This window comes from Pinus tabuliformis, chromosome 9 (assembly GCF_031772625.1).
Source record: "Pinus tabuliformis cultivar Carrire ecotype Pingquan chromosome 9, CPIR1, whole genome shotgun sequence".
Lineage (NCBI taxonomy): Eukaryota > Viridiplantae > Streptophyta > Pinopsida > Pinales > Pinaceae > Pinus > Pinus tabuliformis.
Genome location: NC_142307.1, coordinates 1,648,532,869 through 1,648,552,158, shown reverse-complemented (window position 1 = coordinate 1,648,552,158; position 19,290 = coordinate 1,648,532,869).

Here is a 19,290-nt window from a genome sequence, read left to right as displayed (position 1 = left end):
TCAAAGGCTCCCAAGCATAAGGCCTGTTATTTTACAGTATAATATGATCCATGTATCAATGTCAACCAATATCTGGGATGGAATTTAAATATCTATCCCAACGGGATAGATACTGAATCTATACTATATGGATAGAATATATAGGTATTTTAGATAGAATCTATCTTTTTTAGATATATTCCACACTCTATAGATCTATATGTGGTTAGATACTCCATCAAATTATTGTTACTTCTGAATTACACTTGGAAATCATTGTCACCTCACATAATAATTTTAATTATGTGTGTTTTATTATTTGTGGTAGTGACTCTATGAGTAGCTTGTCAGATCAAGAACAATCATCTTGGGTGGTTTAGCAACCTCCATGGCAAGCATTTGATAGTGTACGACCAAAAAATCCAACATAATCACAATAATCATAACATTCTTAATCAAATGATATTTACAATATCATAGTACCTCTATAAGTACTCAAAGATAATTTTGGTCTCTAATCATTGAAACTATCAAAGTAGTTATAACTATAGCAAGTGAATGGTGTATTAGACCGCACTAATGACATCCAGAAGAGTCGTAGTATAATAGAGGAACTACACTTCGAGTAGTTCCTACCCAGGAAATAGGCTCCTTTCTTCTGAGGATTTAAATAAAATTCTTACACAAACATATATAAAATTCACTTTAGCACATCACTTACTTGGTTAGTTAACTTATTCTTTTAAGAAAACCATAGTGGGAAACGAATGCTACTCCCAACCAATGAGAATTGGCTTCCATAACGAGATTGAACAATTTCAGATCAAGAAGAGTTCCTTTGAAGGTGTCCACATTGTGTCCAACCTATGATACCACTACCCACATTGGGTCCAACCTAGGAATTAAATGATCACACCAAGTCCAATCTAGTATTCCTTTTGGAAGCATCCTACCTATTCCTCTGACAACATCTTATCGTGAGGATTTTTAGCTCAATATATAACTCTTTTTGGCCTCGTCCAATAGCATCCAAAAACAAAAAGGGTGGCTTAGACTTTTCTCTTCTCATCATCTTGGGAAACCCTTTTCTCCTAATGGTATCATCTATCTAGGGAGAGGAAATCAAGGCATGAAACTACCTTTTCCCATGGTCGTCCTTCGTCCTCTATCAACTATCCTATAACTATCTAAGACATGAAATTATCTTTTAAATTCCTTCTCTAACTTTGTTCTACATATTATTTAAACACTGCCACTCTTGAGCTTTGATTTTTTTATTCTATCAGACTCCAACATTGTCCATTCATCGCAATATTCCTCTGAGCATTGTCCTCTCTCTTGGATTCTCTTTGAATTCCCTACACACTTATGTTATGCAGAATTACTCTAATCCACACACATTTCATAATTCAACTACTCAACACACACCACACTATCCAAACACTCCACACACCTTCTAGCCATCATCAACCACCTTCCATCCACCTGTCACATCTACAAGAACAATTAAATTACATGCTTGATTTTACCAAAAACAAAAAAAAAAACATAAAAATTGAAAGAAGATTTAGTTTAGTTTCTTAGCTTACACATTAGTTTGGTTTGATGCTCTTTACTTCTATAACTTAGACAACAACATTAGGTTAGTGTTGATTTAGAAATTCTACTTAGCATAGCTATTTAAATGGTTAATTAGGATATTGTGTGATTTAGCATTACATGTTGTTTTCTTCATTACTGTAGTAGAGTAGCTCTCTTAGAATAGTTTTTCTCTTCTTCCATCAAAGAATCAAGATTCTTCTAACTCTATAGAAGTTTGGCTTGGAACCCCTGGGGTCTGTCACCAAATGAACAATTACAATAGGCAGGACCTTCACTTTTACTTGTGCATATAGCACTATCACCTCCAAGTTTGTACGAACCCTGGGTTGATAAGTAAAGTTGGTAGCCCAGAGGTTGCAACATCCTTGCTACAATACTAGCGGTCATCACATTTTGGCACTCTTGTGGAGGAGGTGTTAGAGTAGAATGTGATTACAACTTTCTTTTCTTCTATTTCTAGTGTTCAATTTTCTACCATTAGTTTATTTCTGCAAAAGTAATCTAGTAGCCTCCCTTCTTTTAGTTGTCATTATCTACTTTCCTTTCCATTTTGCAAGTAGAATTTCAATTTAGCAAGTAGCTTTTCTTTCTATAATTAGTTTTCATTCAATCAACAATTTCATTTCTACAAAGTAATTTCCAGCTAAAAAAATCTTACAAAAACCAACCCAAAAACATTTCCTTTCATGCCTTGTAGGAATAGGGACAATTTAGGGAAATTCTTGCCAAATACCTCCACTTCATCCAACAACCAACCTGCTCTCTTCTTCGGTGGCTGTAAACTAGAATAACATTTAGGTGAGCAACCTAACATATTTGAAGAACCTACAGGGGAAGAAGAAGAAGAAGAACCCATTCCTACTGAGCCAATGGCTGAAATCTGAAATGACAGAGGGAATAGAGAGAGAGTTCAGGGTGCCTTCCCCACCAGGGAAACCAATGGGGACACTAAGATGAAGAATATAAGCCCCTCTGCTCTACATCATTTCCATGGCCTGACCACATAGGACCCTGACACTTTCCTATTTGAGTTTTTCATTATATGCCGAACCTATGACTATACAGATGATGATAAAAAGTTAAAAATGTTTCCATCTACCCTCAAGGATGCAACATTGCGTTGGTTCATGGGTTTACCTCGAGATATCATCACAACTTGGGCTTAGATGAAACAGGCTTTTAACAAAAAATATTGGGACTATTGTAGCTCAAAGGATACTAAAGAATAAATTTTTAGGATGACCATGGGCTAGGACGAATCCTTAGAAGACTACAAAGAAAGATTCTAGCTCAATTCAAAAGGGCCAGGTGCACACTTGACCCGGAGTCAGAAAACCTAGTCCTTCTCAGAGGAGTAAGGGAAGATCTTGTAGATACCTTACATTTGTTAGTAGGAGGATATGTCTACCAATTACACTATGAGGATATCAAGACTGTCTTTAGAAATCATTCTATGGAAGCAAGGAAAAAGGGTAGGAGTAGTCAACCTAAGGATAGTACATCATCTTCCAACTCATCCATGAAGGGTGAAATTGGAAATATGCTGGAAGATTTCAAAAGTGAGATGCTGCAAACCCTTGCCTTGCAATTGGATACCATGAACACCAAAAGGAAGCAAGAGGAAGCAAAGAGAGCCTCGGCCATATTTTTACGTAGATGCACCAAGAGGCATCCTAGGAATGAATGTCCAATGAACTGCATTGAGATTTGCTCGGTCTGTGAAGAAAACCACTCCACAGACAAGTGCCCTTCTTTACCAGGACTCAAAGTTGTATATCAAGGAGATGAAGCGGTTATTGAGAAGCTTTGCTACATCAACCAAAGGAGACCTCGTGGCCTAGACCATACCGACAGGGTATGCAAGGGTCATCCCATGCATATTACAACCCCAACCAAACCAATACTCTACCTTCTTGGGGAACCCCTACTCATCCTTCATGGTCTACACCCCCTCCTTGGTCCTCTGTATCTTAGTATCATTCCTAGCCAGCCAACCAGTCATTGGAACCTTATCTTCTGCCACAACCTTAGTGGAATACCCCACTCCAGGGGTGGAGACTCCAATAGAACAATGCTCCAGCTCTATTGCCTCCACCACCTACCCAACCACAACTCTTACACTCTGCTCCACCCAAGCAACCCTAGATGCCTTCCCAGCCAAATCTCAACCTGAACAATAGGAAGGCTCAACAAGTATATAGTGGAGAGACATCATACCCAGCTTATTTTGTAGAAATCCAAGAGATCAACCTAAGATCTAGGAGAATTCTCCTGGATAATCAACCTCCCTCTCCACATAGGGAGGTTAAGGAAGAAATAGGGGAAAGCAACCTTAAAGTAAATCCACCATTTCGTGAGAGATTAGCCCAACCACTCTAGCCTACCCAGAAGAAATTGAACTTCTAGGAGAATTAAAAAATCTATCTATAAATATCCCCCTTCTCCCAGCAATAAAATATGTTATCATTTACAATAATTCGATTAAGGAGAAATGCTTCAAGAATCCACGAAGAAGAAAAAGGGATGCTCCTACCATTAATTTCATTGGGCAGTTGTCCGACATAATGTTGGGGTAGGTAATATGTTTGAAATATTTGGACCCTGGAAGCCCTGTAGTAGATGTGCACATAAATGGAACCATTGTCCCACACACTCTAATCGATCTTGGGGATGCCATTAATGTGATGACCAAGGACACCATGCTCAAGCTCAACCTCCAAGGGTCATTGAGGAAGACTAAAATAGTTGTACAACTTGAAGACCGTTGCACATTCAGCCCTCAGGGAATTGTGGAGGATGTGATGGTATCCATTGACTCCTGGGAGTACCCTGCAAATTTTCCAGTTCTATAGCCTAAGGTTAAGCTTACTGGTTACCCTCTCATCCTTGGGAGGCCATGGTTGGCCACAATTGATGCTTACATTAGCTGCAGAGCTGGGAATTTGACCATCAAGAACAAGCATATGTCCAAGTATTTAGTCCTATACCCTCCAAATCCTGCTAAACCTTCTCTAGAGCATGATTTACCTTTATGGTTGGAGGAGGAGGAAGAAGATGAGGTTTATTCTTCCCAACTTTATGCTTTGGAAGCAACCATAGGAGGAGGACAACAAGATGAGGATGACTTAATTGAACACCTATTCCAAATTCCAACTCCTAGTTCATTACCATTAGAAGAAGAAGTAAGGTAAACCCAGAACAATCATCCAATTGACTTATGCTTGGCCTATTCCAGCCCACTCCGTGTCAAAACCATAGAATTCGGCCCACAGAAAACATTGAAAATTAATCCATCTCTTTTTGCTCTCAAAGAGGAAAATCTATGCAACATGTTGAGAGAAAACCTAGAATCCTTCGCTTGGAGTTACAAGGAAATGAACGGAGTACACCCCTCAGTGTGTACTCACCACATATACATCAAAGAAGGTTGGAAGCTGGTCCAGAAACAACAAAGGAGGATGAATCTAGCTCTTAAAGATATAGTCAAAGAAGAACTGCAAAAACTGCTAGATGTAAGATTCATTTACCCTATCTCTGACAGTGAGTGGGTCTCTCCTTTAGTGTTAGTTCCCAAGAAAAATGGTAACTGGAGGTGTTGGGCCTCAAAATAGTCCCTATTCTTAGTCCATTATTCACCAATACCTTCATGTTACTTCCATATTACCTTCATGTCACCTCCATTCCACCTCCACATCATTACATTCACCTCATCATTTGGTTATAACTATGATTTTCCAAACTTTATTAATTCTTAACATTTTTAAGTGGATTTATGGTTAAACTTTACAAAATAATATGCTTATACTTATACCTAACAGTTAGAATGAGTTTGTTGACATGTGTAGGTACAAAGGAAGCTTCCAAGGAATCTTTATGTGGCACTCTATGTTCAAATTCGAATTTGAGAAGATCATGGACCTCATGGAGAAGATCATGGACCTCATGGAGGAGATCATGGAGGATAGGGTTATTTGTCACCATTGGTTGAGAAATATGTGGGTCAAAGGAGGGAATAGTGGGTCTATATTTATGAGTTTGTTATCATAGTTTTTGTATAAATAGGAGTGTTATCTCCTTTAGTTGTAATCTTCATTTTGTAATCTTAACTTTTGGAATTTAGAAACTTAGTCCTTCATTTGTAATTCTAGATTTTAGAATAATTGTAATGTAGAGTTTAGGAACTCTTGTAATGTAGAACTTGGAGCTTGTAATTGCAATTTGCAGTTGAGGATAAATAAAGTGGATTGGATTTTCTTCTACATTTGACTTATTTCTAGGTGTGCTTATGGAGCTATGGAGGGCCCCCATTGCCTCACTTGCATGCTCGTTTTGTTTTGGTAAACTTTCATTTTATGTTTGTTTTGAATTTTATTAGATTAAATTATTGGTTCATATGTTTGAAATATTAAAGAATGACCATTCGTAAGAAATTATTAATGTTTATTTTAATGAATTTGATTTAATGTTTGATTTCATTAGTTTAAGTTTCTGATTCATTTGCTTGAAATATAAATGAATATTCTGTTGTAAGAGAGATTTAGTATTTCATGCAATCAATTAGAATTAGATTTAAGTAATTTAATTTCATTAGTTTAAATAGTTTGTTGATTAAGATGATTAGAAATATTAACGAACAATCTTCTGTAAGGGAGCTTTGGCATTTCTTCACCTAGATTAGTTTAGTTTGTCTCTAAGTCCATATATATTGGATGATCCTCGAAGATTACTTACCTGGATTGATAGTAATGAAACTCTAATTTGCATCTTCATTTTAGATCAAACAGGAGGATTTGTGTCGATTACAGGGAGTTGAACAAAGACACAAAGAAGGATCATTTTCCCTACCCTTCATTGACCAAGTTCTGGATGGCCTAGCAACAAAGAAGTTTTTTTCTTTCCTAGATGGATTCAGTGGGTACAACCAAATCCAAATCTACCCAGAAGATCCAGATAAGACCATATTCACCTGTCCTTGGGGTAATTTTTCCTAAAGGGTCCTTCCTTTTGACCTATGCAATGCTCCTGCCACTTTCTAGAGAGCAGTCTTGAGTATTTTCGCTGAATTAGCACATGATGTGGTGAAAATTTATATGGATGATTTTACACCTTATGGCTATGATTTTAAAGAAGCCCTGACTAACCTAGGCAAAGTATTACACAAATGCATTGAAATGAACCTGCCTGTCTGTCCGGAAAAATGTGAATTCTTAACGACTGAAGGGACCTTGCTAGGTCATTCAATATCTCAGCAAGAACTATAGGTGGACTCGAACAAAACAGAAATCATCCAAAGGGTCCCACCTTCGTAAAAGTAGAGGGATGTTAGGAGTTTGTTGGGGTTAGCTCGATACTACTAAAGGTTCATAAAGGACTTCAACAAATTGGCCTCTCCTTTATTTGGGTTGTTGGCCAAAGATTCAAAGTTTATATGGTCAAAAAGATGTCAAGAGGCCTTAGACATTCTAAAGGGTATGTTAACCACTGCATCAATTCTTTGAGGCCCAAACTGGGCCCTCCCTTTTCATATTCATGATGATGCCTCACACAAAGCCATAGGAGAAATCTTAGGTCAGGTAGAGGAGAAATTGCCCTATGCCATCTATTTTATCAGTAAGAACATGTTAAAGGTTGAGCTAAATTATACTCTAACCGAAAAGAACTCCTGGTTGTTGTGCATTCATTAAACAAATTTAGGCATTACATTACAGGCTACCAAACATTTTGCATACTAACCACATTGTAATCAAATATTTAATGAAAAAACTAGATGTGAATGCTAGAATTATAAGATGGTTGCTTTTATTACAACAGTTTGATCTAAATATTGTTGATAAGCCTGGTAAGGAAAATGTTGTTGCAGACTTTCTATCTAGGATGAATATGCCTACAAGTAAAGAATGAATGGTGGATGACTAGTTACCAGATGACCATTTGTTTGCTATTTCAGCTCTCTCCCCATGGTTTGATGGTATAGCAAACTATTTGGTATTAGCACAGTTCCCGCCAAACTTGCCTTCCAAAGAAAAGAGCAAGATAGTCAAGAAAAGTGCCCTCTTCACTTGGACTGGTGGTGAGCTCCAGTATTGTAGCAATAATGCTACAACTCCTGGAACTCCCTTCTTTAATTTTATCAACCCGGTAGTTCATAACAAACTTGGAAGCGACGGTGCTGTATGCACAAGTACTAGCTCTTGCCACAGCTGTCACTTGGTCAGCTGGCACAAGTCCACTAGGAGCTTAAGCCAACTTCTATGAGCTCTTAGAAGAAGCTTTTTAACTGATGGACGAAAGCTAACTCAAAGGAAGCTAATCTACTTGCGAAAAGAAACTGAAAGCCAAAAAGAAACGCAAACCCTAGCAAACCCTAATTCTACCAGCTAGTCCTACTGATGCAAAGGAGGGAATGCAAGCTACTGAAAGAGATGCCATTGACTTCTAGGAAGGTAAAATGCATGTGTCTAAGTTATCACTATCTGAAGAAAACATCTTTTTGTATTTTTGATTAAGTTGTTGGAATTATCATGCATGTGCTTTTAACTAGCTTTTTACTGTGCAGAGGTGGATCAAGGAGGAGAAATGCTTGGGAAAGGTTGGGAAGGTTCAGAGAGGGTCTAAGGGGTCCCTAACACCCTTCCAGAGAGTCTCACTCTTAGAAGAAGCTTTTTAACTGATGGACGAAAGCTAACTCAAAGGAAGCTAATCTACTTGCGGAAAGAAACTGAAAGCCAAAAAGAAACGCAAACCCTAGCAAACCCTAATTCTACCAGCTAGTCCTACTGATGCAAAGGAGGGAATGAAAGCTACTGAAAGAGATGCCATTGACTTCTAGGAAGGTAAAATGCATGTGTCTAAGTTATCACTATCTGAAGAAAACATCTTTTTGTATTTTTGATTAAGTTGTTGGAATTATCATGCATGTGCTTTTAACTAGCTTTTTACTGTGCAGAGGTGGATCAAGGAGGAGAAATGCTTGGGAAAGGTTGGGAAGGTTCAGAGAGGGTCTAAGGGGTCCCTAACACCCTTCCAGAGAGTCTCACTCTTAGAAGAAGCTTTTTAACTGATGGACGAAAGCTAACTCAAAGGAAGCTAATCTACTTGCGGAAAGAAACTGAAAGCCAAAAAGAAACGCAAACCCTAGCAAACCCTAATTCTACCAGCTAGTCCTACTGATGCAAAGGAGGGAATGAAAGCTACTGAAAGAGATGCCATTGACTTCTAGGAAGGTAAAATGCATGTGTCTAAGTTATCACTATCTGAAGAAAACATCTTTTTGTATTTTTGATTAAGTTGTTGGAATTATCGTGCATGTGCTTTTAACTAGCTTTTTACTGTGCAGAGGTGGATCAAGGAGGAGAAATGCTTGGGAAAGGTTGGGAAGGTTCATAGAGGGTCTAAGGGGTCCCTAACACCCTTCCAGAGAGTCTCACAAAGTTTGGCTGCCAAGAAACCATGTTTATGAGCTTCTACAGGAAGTCTGCAGGGGTTCTACAGGATGTTCAGGATTTCTACAGGATGTTCTGTAATTCCTCTACAGGATGTTTCGAAATGGGATTTTGGAGCATGGATGGAGGGGAAAAGATGGAGGAATGAGTATGGAGGTGAAATAGGGGTGTGAAGAGGTCTAGGACTTGGAGGATGGAGTTGAGGAGAAGGTGTGGATGGCTGGACTTGTTCCAAGAAGACTGAAGTAATGTTGCACAAAAGGTAGGGTTATGAGGGCAGTATGGCAACGTGATGCAAGAAACCAAGTTAGGAGAGGGATAAGATGGGTTTGAGGGAATCTGGGCAGATAGGGAAGTGGTACAGGTGCTCTGCAATTTGTGTTTCCAACTGAACCAACAAAGACAAGCAAGAAAACAAAGATCTAGTTATGCTACCTTAATATGATCTAGCTAACAGTAACAAGAATGGACAATAGCTTTATTTGCAAGGAAACCATGTATATTAACTATGCAATGAAGCATTCAAATATCTTAACATGTAACCAACTTCTACAAATGAAAACCAAACACTAATGATTGCATGGCAAAGCAAAGTCAGTGTTTTTGTGGGCAGCAAGGTCACCTTTGTCCCAACTCACGATCCCACTGAGGGAGAGGTAAGATCAGAGGTGCTTGAGCCCCTTTTTCCAAGGATCCTTTATGTTATTAATCTATCCAAATCAATCTGAACATGAAAATCTACTTTAATCATCAAAAGCAACCTAAATAACACAACAAGTTTTAAATCTAAATAGCAGATTTTACTCTAAGAATGCAGCAAAGACACATGAAAGTAAACAAAGGAGGTACTGAGCGCTTGAGATGGGCCCAACCCCAAGAGCTACAGCCTCCTAAGAGATATTTAGAGCTGGTGCAAAGCTGGATTCATCTTTATTGATCAAGAAATGAAGAGTTACATCAAAACTGTCCACAAGGAGAACTTGAAAATGAGCTGACAGCAAAACTAATCTATTGCCAAAAAATCAAACTACAAAATGACTACAACAAGACTATGAAATGACTAACTACCAGCTAACAAATTGACTAACCACTAGCTAACCAAAATGAGGCCCTAAGCCTTCTTATTTATACAAATTGAGGACCCAACAGTCCTCCTAAACTTTAGGGACTCGGCTGCCCAAAACTTGTAGTTAACAGCAGTCCTACATGACTTGCTTGGCTGCCCTTGTGCTAATTGATTCGGTGGCCCTTGAACTCCGAGCTGATGGTGGAGAATTCGAGGTAAGGGCCCATAAATGAAGGGGACACCTTCCTACAAATCCTCTCCCTTGTTCTCCCACGAATTTGGCTGCCAAGTGCTCATTAAGACCTTCAATTTTGTCTCCAAGTTGACCAAAAAGGCTACACAAAGCACCCATTAGACTTGTTGGCATAATGACTAACCAAATTCACTCTATTAGCATAAATATAATCAAAAACATGCAATAAACTAATGAGAATGGTGGATTAAGTCAAATTAGGAGGTTGAATGAGCCCAAATAATTATCCATTTTTGGGGCTCATCATCACCCCCCTACTGAAAGTGTTGCTCATCCTCTGAGCAACCAATCTCTCTCCTCATCTTTGATGGCCCTGGTGGCCTCCTTAGCTAAAAGCTCGGCCGATTTCTCCTTTTGCTGCCCTTTTTCCAAACTTCCTGTAGAAAGTCCTGTAGCTGAGTTCTGGCTTCCTGTAGAAACAGTCAGCACCACTGTATCCTGCTTGGCTGTGGGTGATTTTCCTTTCAGCTTGGCTGTGGCAGCCTTCATCTTCTCCCCCTTTCTGCTCTTCTTCCTCACTGTTAGAAGGACTGATATCATAGGTGAGGGCTTTTATGTCACTTTCTGCTATCAAGTCCCTGAAGACTTCCCAATTTTCTTTCTAACTGCATGGTGTTGACCAAAAGATTCATTATTAGGATCATATTCAGCAATGGAAGAAGCATGCAAATTCCCTTCTGGTGTATTCTTTCTTTTCTTTCTGGCAGCTTGTTTGAGGAAGGGCAATGCCTGTGGGAGCAACACCATTATCATCGACTTTGCAAATTCCTGTCCCATGGAATCTGAATCTACCTTGCCTAAATGTCCATCTAGTGATTGGGTGGTATCACATTGTCTATTCTGTTCTGAGGAACTCAAACTACTCTCATTAGAAAGCATCTGACCTTTCCTAGATATCTCAGGGACAGACTGCAAAGGAATAGCACTAGCTTGAGGAATAAACTGATTATATTTCTCAACTTTCAGCTGTCCCTCATCATCCTTTCTGTTTTGTAATACTTCTTCACAATCTCCAATAGAGGACTCAAGCATGGAACCATCCTGTAATTTATCCAGTAGTGTGCATTGCTGTGGGCAATATGACTCTACTTGAGAACCTGAAAGTATGCCCTTACCAACATTAGCTATTGCTGAATGGTTTTCCATGCGTGGTCCTGCATTTATGATTTCAGCTACAGTCCCGCCATGCCCAAAATGTGAAATTTCCATTCTCTTTAGATGAGAAGGTTGATTTGAAATGAATAGCCTGCTAGCAGTGCCTTTGTTATTTATCAGAATACCAGGACAAGTATTTGCATCCTTGTCAAGGGAATCTGGCACAAACAATCCAGTTTTCCCGACAATATCAAAGCTTTCAGAAGGCTGATTTTTGTTATTGTCATTCTCAATTACCATTGCAGGAATACCACAATCCATGTTAAGTTTAGGAGAGTTTAGACATGCTACACGAACAACCTTCTGTTTATCAAGCCTGAAGCATTTCCTTCTTATTGATCCTTCTATTGTTGTAGTCGGCAGTTTCTGACTGCAGAGTGTCTCCATTCAGATGAATGTCTTCAATGTTCTGATTTGCTGTCCCATTTTCATTTGCAACAAATTCACGGAATAAGCATTGAACCAATGGATTTGTAAAAAGCTCAGCACCGTCAATTATCGAGAACTGATCTCTATGAAACTTTTGAATTCGCATGTTATTTTTCTTCTGGATTTTTTCCTAGGCAATGGTAGGAGTTTCCCCGTGGCACGAAATCCCTTTGTCGGATACAATCACAAACACAGGCCCTTTGGCACCTTCCTGAATCTCCATTTCATATATGTGTCCAGCATAATTGCGCAGAGCTTGGTATCCAATGGGATAGGGATATCTGTCCTTCCCCTCGTTTTGAGATTGAAATTTTCTAAAACTCCCTAGTTTTCTTTCTGCAGGGCTGTTTACTGCCTTTCTTGTAGAAGTCTCTCGTTTCCTGTAGAACGAAACAGTGCTTCGTGTAGAATGTCGATAAGCAGGAGGGTTTTGAAAAATGGATGAGAAAGACTGGTTTGCTTCTATGTAGGTGGTATGGAGCTTGTTGCAGCTGCAGGGATGATGATAAAATAGAAACAATAGCTGTGAGAGTTCAATTGGATGTTTATGAAGATTTTCGTTGATGAAGGGTGAGCTGGCCAACTACACGTTGGCCCCATGCAGACCGTTGGTCTCCACTGCAGTGTTATTATGAACTGTAGTCCTCTGCCTGTAATTACTTCCATCAATTACGTTGGATTTTAAACAACCAACACTACCTGTTCTCAGTTTTCTTCCTGAGATGGCTGAGCACACGTGTCGATTTCACCCACCGAGCGCTGTTTGAACTGGACGAGGGTGGCCAGTTAGCTGGCCACCGATTTTTTTAATCCCAACCATCTCATTGCTCATGTTGTTTATGAATTACATTCATGCAAACAGAGGAACAAGTTTAGTCACGTACCTGCAAGTCGTGCGTGGTTGGTGTGAAGTGCTGAAATCTTTCATTTGCTGCATGCATTTGTTTTTGTGATTGCATGTGGCTTGGCTGCTGATTTTTTTGGTTGTTTTTTCTTGTGCAGGTGTCCTCTGGCCAGATCTAAGCTCCAGGAATTTGTTTCCACGTTCAAATCTACACGTTCAAGCTGCTGCTGCTGAATTTTCACCGGGCCAAAACTTATTTTCGCCATTGCTCCCAAATGGTAAACTGGATCGATTTGAAACTTGCTGAGCACGTTCCTATCATCATGATGCACCTCCAATAGCAAAATCGTGATCAATGGATGCACGGATTTCGCGAAAAATGGAAAATGGCTGAAGATTTCAGAGATCAATTTCTCGGAAACCGTACATTGGAATCGACTGAAACTGCTTGGGTAGGTTACCATCACTCATATGCATATCCCCATGAAACAGGTTTTGAAACGGATGCACGGATATGGAGAAAATGCAAAAATGGCTAATGGCGATGGAGGCTAATTTCTTGGAAACCGTACACCAGAATTGGCCGAAACTGCTCAGGCATGTTTCCATCACCTTTGTACAATTCCCCATAAAACGATTTTTCAAATGGATGCATGGTTTTCAAGTTATGGCAAAAACAAATTTTGTTCTAGGTATTTTTGCTTCAAGGCATTTTGCATTTTTGTTGCATGGTATGAAAAATGAATTTCGGTTGTGATGCAGGTATGGAGATGATGGAGGAGGAGTTGGAAGATTGCATGAGGACTTCTGAACCCTGGAGGAAGCTACCATGTTCACCAAACCACTTTTTTCAATCCATTTTTAACTTCTTGTAGTTCCTACAGGAACTTCCTGTAGAAAACATAGTTTTGAGGAAAGAAGCACAATGACATGAAAAAAATAATGGAAAATGGATGAGGGATGGAAACATGGATGCTTGTAGGCATAACCAATAGATTCCAAGCTTTAGATTCCCTTCCAAAATCGAATCTGGCTCACTTGAAGGTTCTACAGGATGTTTCCTGTAGAAATATAGAACCTCCTCTAGAAGGCACAAAAACTCCTTTGTCTTTGTTTTGAGTGATCCTCCTGACCTGCAATGTCATTGTTGCAACCTGAAATTATTCAATGGAAATTAGATTTATTTTTCTTTTTCTTTTTCTCTTTTTCTTTTTTGAAAAACAACTAGGGCACCTCATGGAGGTTTTCACCCTAATTGCCTGCCCTGGGCGCCTCCAAGGGAGGTTTTCACCGAGAGATCTTATTCTCTTTTATTTTTTTTCCAACCCATTGACCGCCTCATGGAGGTTTTCAATCAATGAGCCAATCTAAGGCGCCTCCGAGGAGGTTTTCACCTTAGATTTCTATTTTCCTCTTTTTTCATTTTTTTCTTTTTCTTTTTTTTCTCTTTTTTCCTTTTTTTTTTCTACCCTACCCTACTTGAAAAACAAAATCATTTTCAAGTATAAGAATACTTCCAATGGAGCCATGTGCACATCGAGATTAGAGAAAAAATGATGTGATGGCTCAAAATGCATGCTTGGACAACTATCTGGACTTTAGAGACCAAATGATCTGACTTTGAAGGGATCAGACATAGCTGAGGAAGAGAGTACCGCTGCAACTTAGTGACCGTCTGAAACCATATCTCAATATAGCTTTGATATCCATGGTCCTTTTGCTGATCTGGATCATTCTTCATGTCACCTTCTATCATGACCTTCTCATCTTCCTCTTTTTGCTGATCTTTCTCTTGAGTACATGGAGGATTTGATGGTAACCATGAGGGAACTCTCTCGATCTCTGATTCTGATCTCTTCTCTTCATCAAGTGCAGCCCATGGTTCTTTGATCTCCTCTTTGGAATCTTCTTTTTCCTTTGGTCCTTCAATGTTGTCAATATAATCTATGTTTTGCAACACTCTTCCTGAGCTTTGGTGAACATCATTGAGCTCAAGAGGAGTAATTTGCACATGTTGTGCCTCAGCTTTGCAATTGGGTTGAGCTGCTCCATTGCATGGTTTTGGAAATGGTGGTACGGGTAGTTGAGTGGAGGTGTGTATTTGAGATGGATGCGGATGGGGTTGTGGTTGGGTAGGCATTTTGGGTTGCCTTGGTGGAGGAGGAGGCGATGGTTGTGGACGAGCAGGTGGTGGAGGAAAAGAAGCGGGAGGAGTGTTGTATTGGGGCCTCCACCCCTGATGAGGTGCATTCCACTGAGGCTGTGGCTGGGCATAAGAGTGAAACGAATGAGTAGCTGGTTGGGCATAATATGGATCTATGAAGGAACAAGGAGGAGGTGTGAACCAGGAAGGATGAGCAGGGGGACCCCAAGAAGGCATGAAAGTGGCTTGATAGGGGTCATAATAGGTCTCGGATGTCCCTTGCAGTTCCTGCTGGTAAGATCTAGGTCCATGCGGCCTCCTTTGGTTCATATAATAGAGTGGTTCAGTGGCTCCTTTGGCCCTTTGATATGCAGCTTTAATTCCGGGCAAGGAAGGACACTGGTTCGTAGGATGGTCTCTTTCACAAACAAAACACACTTCTATGGAGTGTGATGGACATTCGTTCCTAGGGTGCTTTTTAGTGCACCTAGGACAAAAAATGGCCAAAGCCCTCTTGGCTTCTTCTTGCTTCTTTTGGATCCACAAGGTATCCAGTTGCATGGCAACAAACTGCCTCATATCACTCTTGAAATCTTCGATCTGATTTTCAAATTCGTTTTTGGACAAGATGCTGCTCCCAACATTTCTACTTGTAGCCATTTGCTCCAGAGGAATGGTTTCTTCTTCTTCTTCCCTTGATGTTCTTCAAATATGTCTTACTGTCCACCTAAGGGTTCTTTAATCACAGCCATAGAAGAAGAGAGAATGTTGGCTGTGTGACGCAGTGGGGGTGTTGTGCAATCATTTTTCTAACTTATCTCTACTCCTACAAGGCATGAAATGAAATCTTTTTGGTTGATTTTTGTTTTTTCTACTTCTACCTGCAAAACTGAAATAGATTGAACTGCAACTAACTAGCTTGCTAAAATGAAAATGCGGAATTGAAATGAAAGCAGGAAAGGACTAATCTATTTTGCTCAAATGAAATTACAAGAATGAAATGCTAATCTACGCTTGCAGAAATGAAATTGTGGAATTGAAATGCTAATCTATGAAAGCGGGAAATGCTAATCTACTTTTGCAAAAACGAAATTGCAGAATGGAAATGAAATAAACTACTTAGCAGAAGATTGTAGTGGAAAATAGAAGAAAAGCGACAATCACCAATACTCTGATGCTTCCCCGGCAACGGCGCCAAAAATATGGTGAGCTCCAGTATTGTAGCAATAATGCTACAACTCCTGGAACTCCCTTCTTTAATTTTATCAACCCGGTAGTTCGTAGCAAACTTGGAAGCGACGGTGCTGTATGCACAAGTACTAGCTCTTACCGCAGCTGTCACTTGGTCAGCTGGCACAAGTCCACTAGGAGCTTAAGCCAACTTCTATGAGCTCTTAGAAGAAGCTTTTTAACTGATGGACGAAAGCTAACTCAAAGGAAGCTAATCTACTTGCGGAAGAAACTGAAAGCCAAAAAGAAACGCAAACCCTAGCAAACCCTAATTCTACCAGCTAGTCCTACTGATGCAAAGGAGGGAATGCAAGCTACTGAAAGAGATGCCATTGACTTCTAGGAAGGTAAAATGCATGTGTCTAAGTTCTCACTATTTGAAGAAAACATCTTTTTGTATTTTTGATTAAGTTGTTGGAATTATCATGCATGTGCTTTTAACTAGCTTTTTACTGTGCAGAGGTGGATCAAGGAGGAGAAATGCTTGGGAAAGGTTGGGAAGGTTCAGAGAGGGTCTAAGGGGTCCCTAACACCCTTCTAGAGAGTCTCACAAAGTTTGGCTGCCAAGAAACCATGTTTATGAGCTTCTACAGGAAGTCTACAGGGGTTCTACAGGATGTTCTGTAATTCTTCTACAGTATGTTTCGAAATGGGATTTTGGAGCATGGATGGAGGGAAAAAGATGGGGGAATGAGTATGGAGGTGAAATAGGGGTGTGAAGAGGTCTAGGACTTGGAGGATGGAGTTGAGGAGAAGGTGTGGATGGCTGGACTTGTTCCAAGAAGACTGAAGTAATGTTGCACAAAAGGTAGGGTTATGAGGGCAGTATGGCAACGTGAGGCAAGAAACCAAGTTAGGAGAGGGAGAAGATGGGTTTGAGGAAGTCTGGGCAGATAGGGAAGTGGTACAGGTGCTCTGCAATTTGTGTTTCCAACTGAACCAACAAAGACAAGCAAGAAAACAAAGATCTAGTTATGCTACCTTAATATGATCTAGCTAACAGTAACAAGAATGGACAACAGCTTTATTTGCAAGGAAACCATGTATATTAACTATGCAATGAAGCATTCAAATATCTTAACATGTAACCAACTTCTACAAATGAAAACCAAACACTAATGATTGCATGGCAAAGCAAAGTCAGTGTTTTTGTGGGTAGCAAGGTCACCTTTGTCCCAACTCACGATCCCACTGAGGGAGAGGTAAGATCAGAGGTGCTTGAGCCCCTTTTTCCAAGGATCCTTTATGTTATTAATCTATCCAAATCAATCTGAACATGAATATCTACTTTAATCATCAAAAGCAACCTAAATAACACAACAAGTTTTAAATCTAAATAGCAGATTTTACTCTAAGAATGCAGCAAAGACACATGAAAGTAAACAAAGGAGGTACTGAGCGCTTGAGATGGGCCCAACCCCAAGAGCTACAGCCTCCTAAGAGAGATTTAGAGCTGGTGCAAAGCTGGATTCATCTTTATTGATCAAGAAATGAAGAGTTACATCAAAACTGTCCACAAGGAGAACTTGAAAATGAGCTGACAGCAAAACTAATCTATTGCCAAAAAATCGAACTACAAAATGACTACAACAAGACTATGAAATGACTAACTACCAGCTAACAAATTGACTAACCCCTAGCTAACCAAAATGAAGCCCTAAGCCTTCTTATTTATACAAATTGAGGACCCAACAGTCCTCCTAAACTTTAGGGACTCGGCTGCCCAAAACTTGTAGTTAACAGCAGTCCTACTTGACTTGCTTGGCTGCCCTTGTGCTAATTGATTCGGTGGCCCTTGAACTCCGAGCTGATGGTGGAGAATTCGAGGTAAGGGCCCATAAATGAAGGGGACACCTTCCTACAAATCCTCTCCCTTGTTCTCCCACAAATTTGGCTGCCAAGTGCTCATTAAGACCTTCAATTTTGTCTCCAAGTTGACCAAAAAGGCTACACAAAGCACCCATTAGACTTGTTGGCATAATGACTAACCAAATTCACTCTATTAGCATAAATATAATCAAAAACATGAAATAAACTAATGAGAATGGTGGATTAAGTCAAATTAGGAGGTTGAATGAGCCCTAATAATTATCCATTTTTGGGGCTCATCGATTGGCAGCAATATTTTCAAACTTGGCCCAGATCAAATCTTGAGAAGGTGTGTAGTGGAAGAGGATGTTTTTGACACCCTTTTGACTTGTCATGATGGGCTTTTTGGAGGTCATTTTGCAAAAAAGAGGACAACATTCAAAGTGTTACAAGAGGACTATTATTGGTGCACTCTTCATCACGGTGTGAAAAAGTACATCAGTGAGTGTGATCAGTGTGAGAGGATGGGAAAGCCTACTCCCAGAAATGAAATGGCCCTACAATCTCAAGTGACTTTCGAGCCATTTGACAAGTGGGGCATTGACTTCATTGGGCCTATCAACCCTCCTTCAAAGAAAATATGGTACATTATTGCGTGCACTAATTATTTGACTATGTGGGGTGAAACCAAGGCGATTAAGGCAACAACAGAAGAGAAGGAAATTGAGTACCTAAGGGAGAATGTATTCTACAAATTTGGGTACCCTAGAGAACTAGTCACAGACCATGGCAACTAGTTAACCTCCAACATGATTGAAGAGCTACTCAGCCATCACAAAATGAAGCATACGACCTCCACTCCTTATCATCCACAAGCGAATGGTCAAGTCGAGGTGACCAACAGGGCACTGGAGAGCATCTCAACCAAGGTAGTGAGCAACAATAGGAAGGATTGGGCAGAGAGACTAGTTGAGGCCTCCTTGGCCTATAATACAACATGGAAGACCACCACTAGATTTACACCCTATGATCTTGTCTATGGAAAAAAGGCTTTGTTGTCCATTGTGTTTGAATATAACACATTGAGAATGGCATCCTAACTATATTTGGATCTCAATCATGCACAGAAAGAAATATTTTTACATTTGAATGGCTTGGATGAATTCAGAATGAGGCCCTCCTACATAGAGAGATAGTTCAGCTTCAGAGGAAGATCTGGCATGATAAACATATTGAGGAAATGCAATTTCAAGAGGGTGATTGGTAATTGTTATATGATTCTAGGTATTAAGACTTCAAGGGCAAGCTAAGGACAAGATGGCTCTACCTTATGTGGTG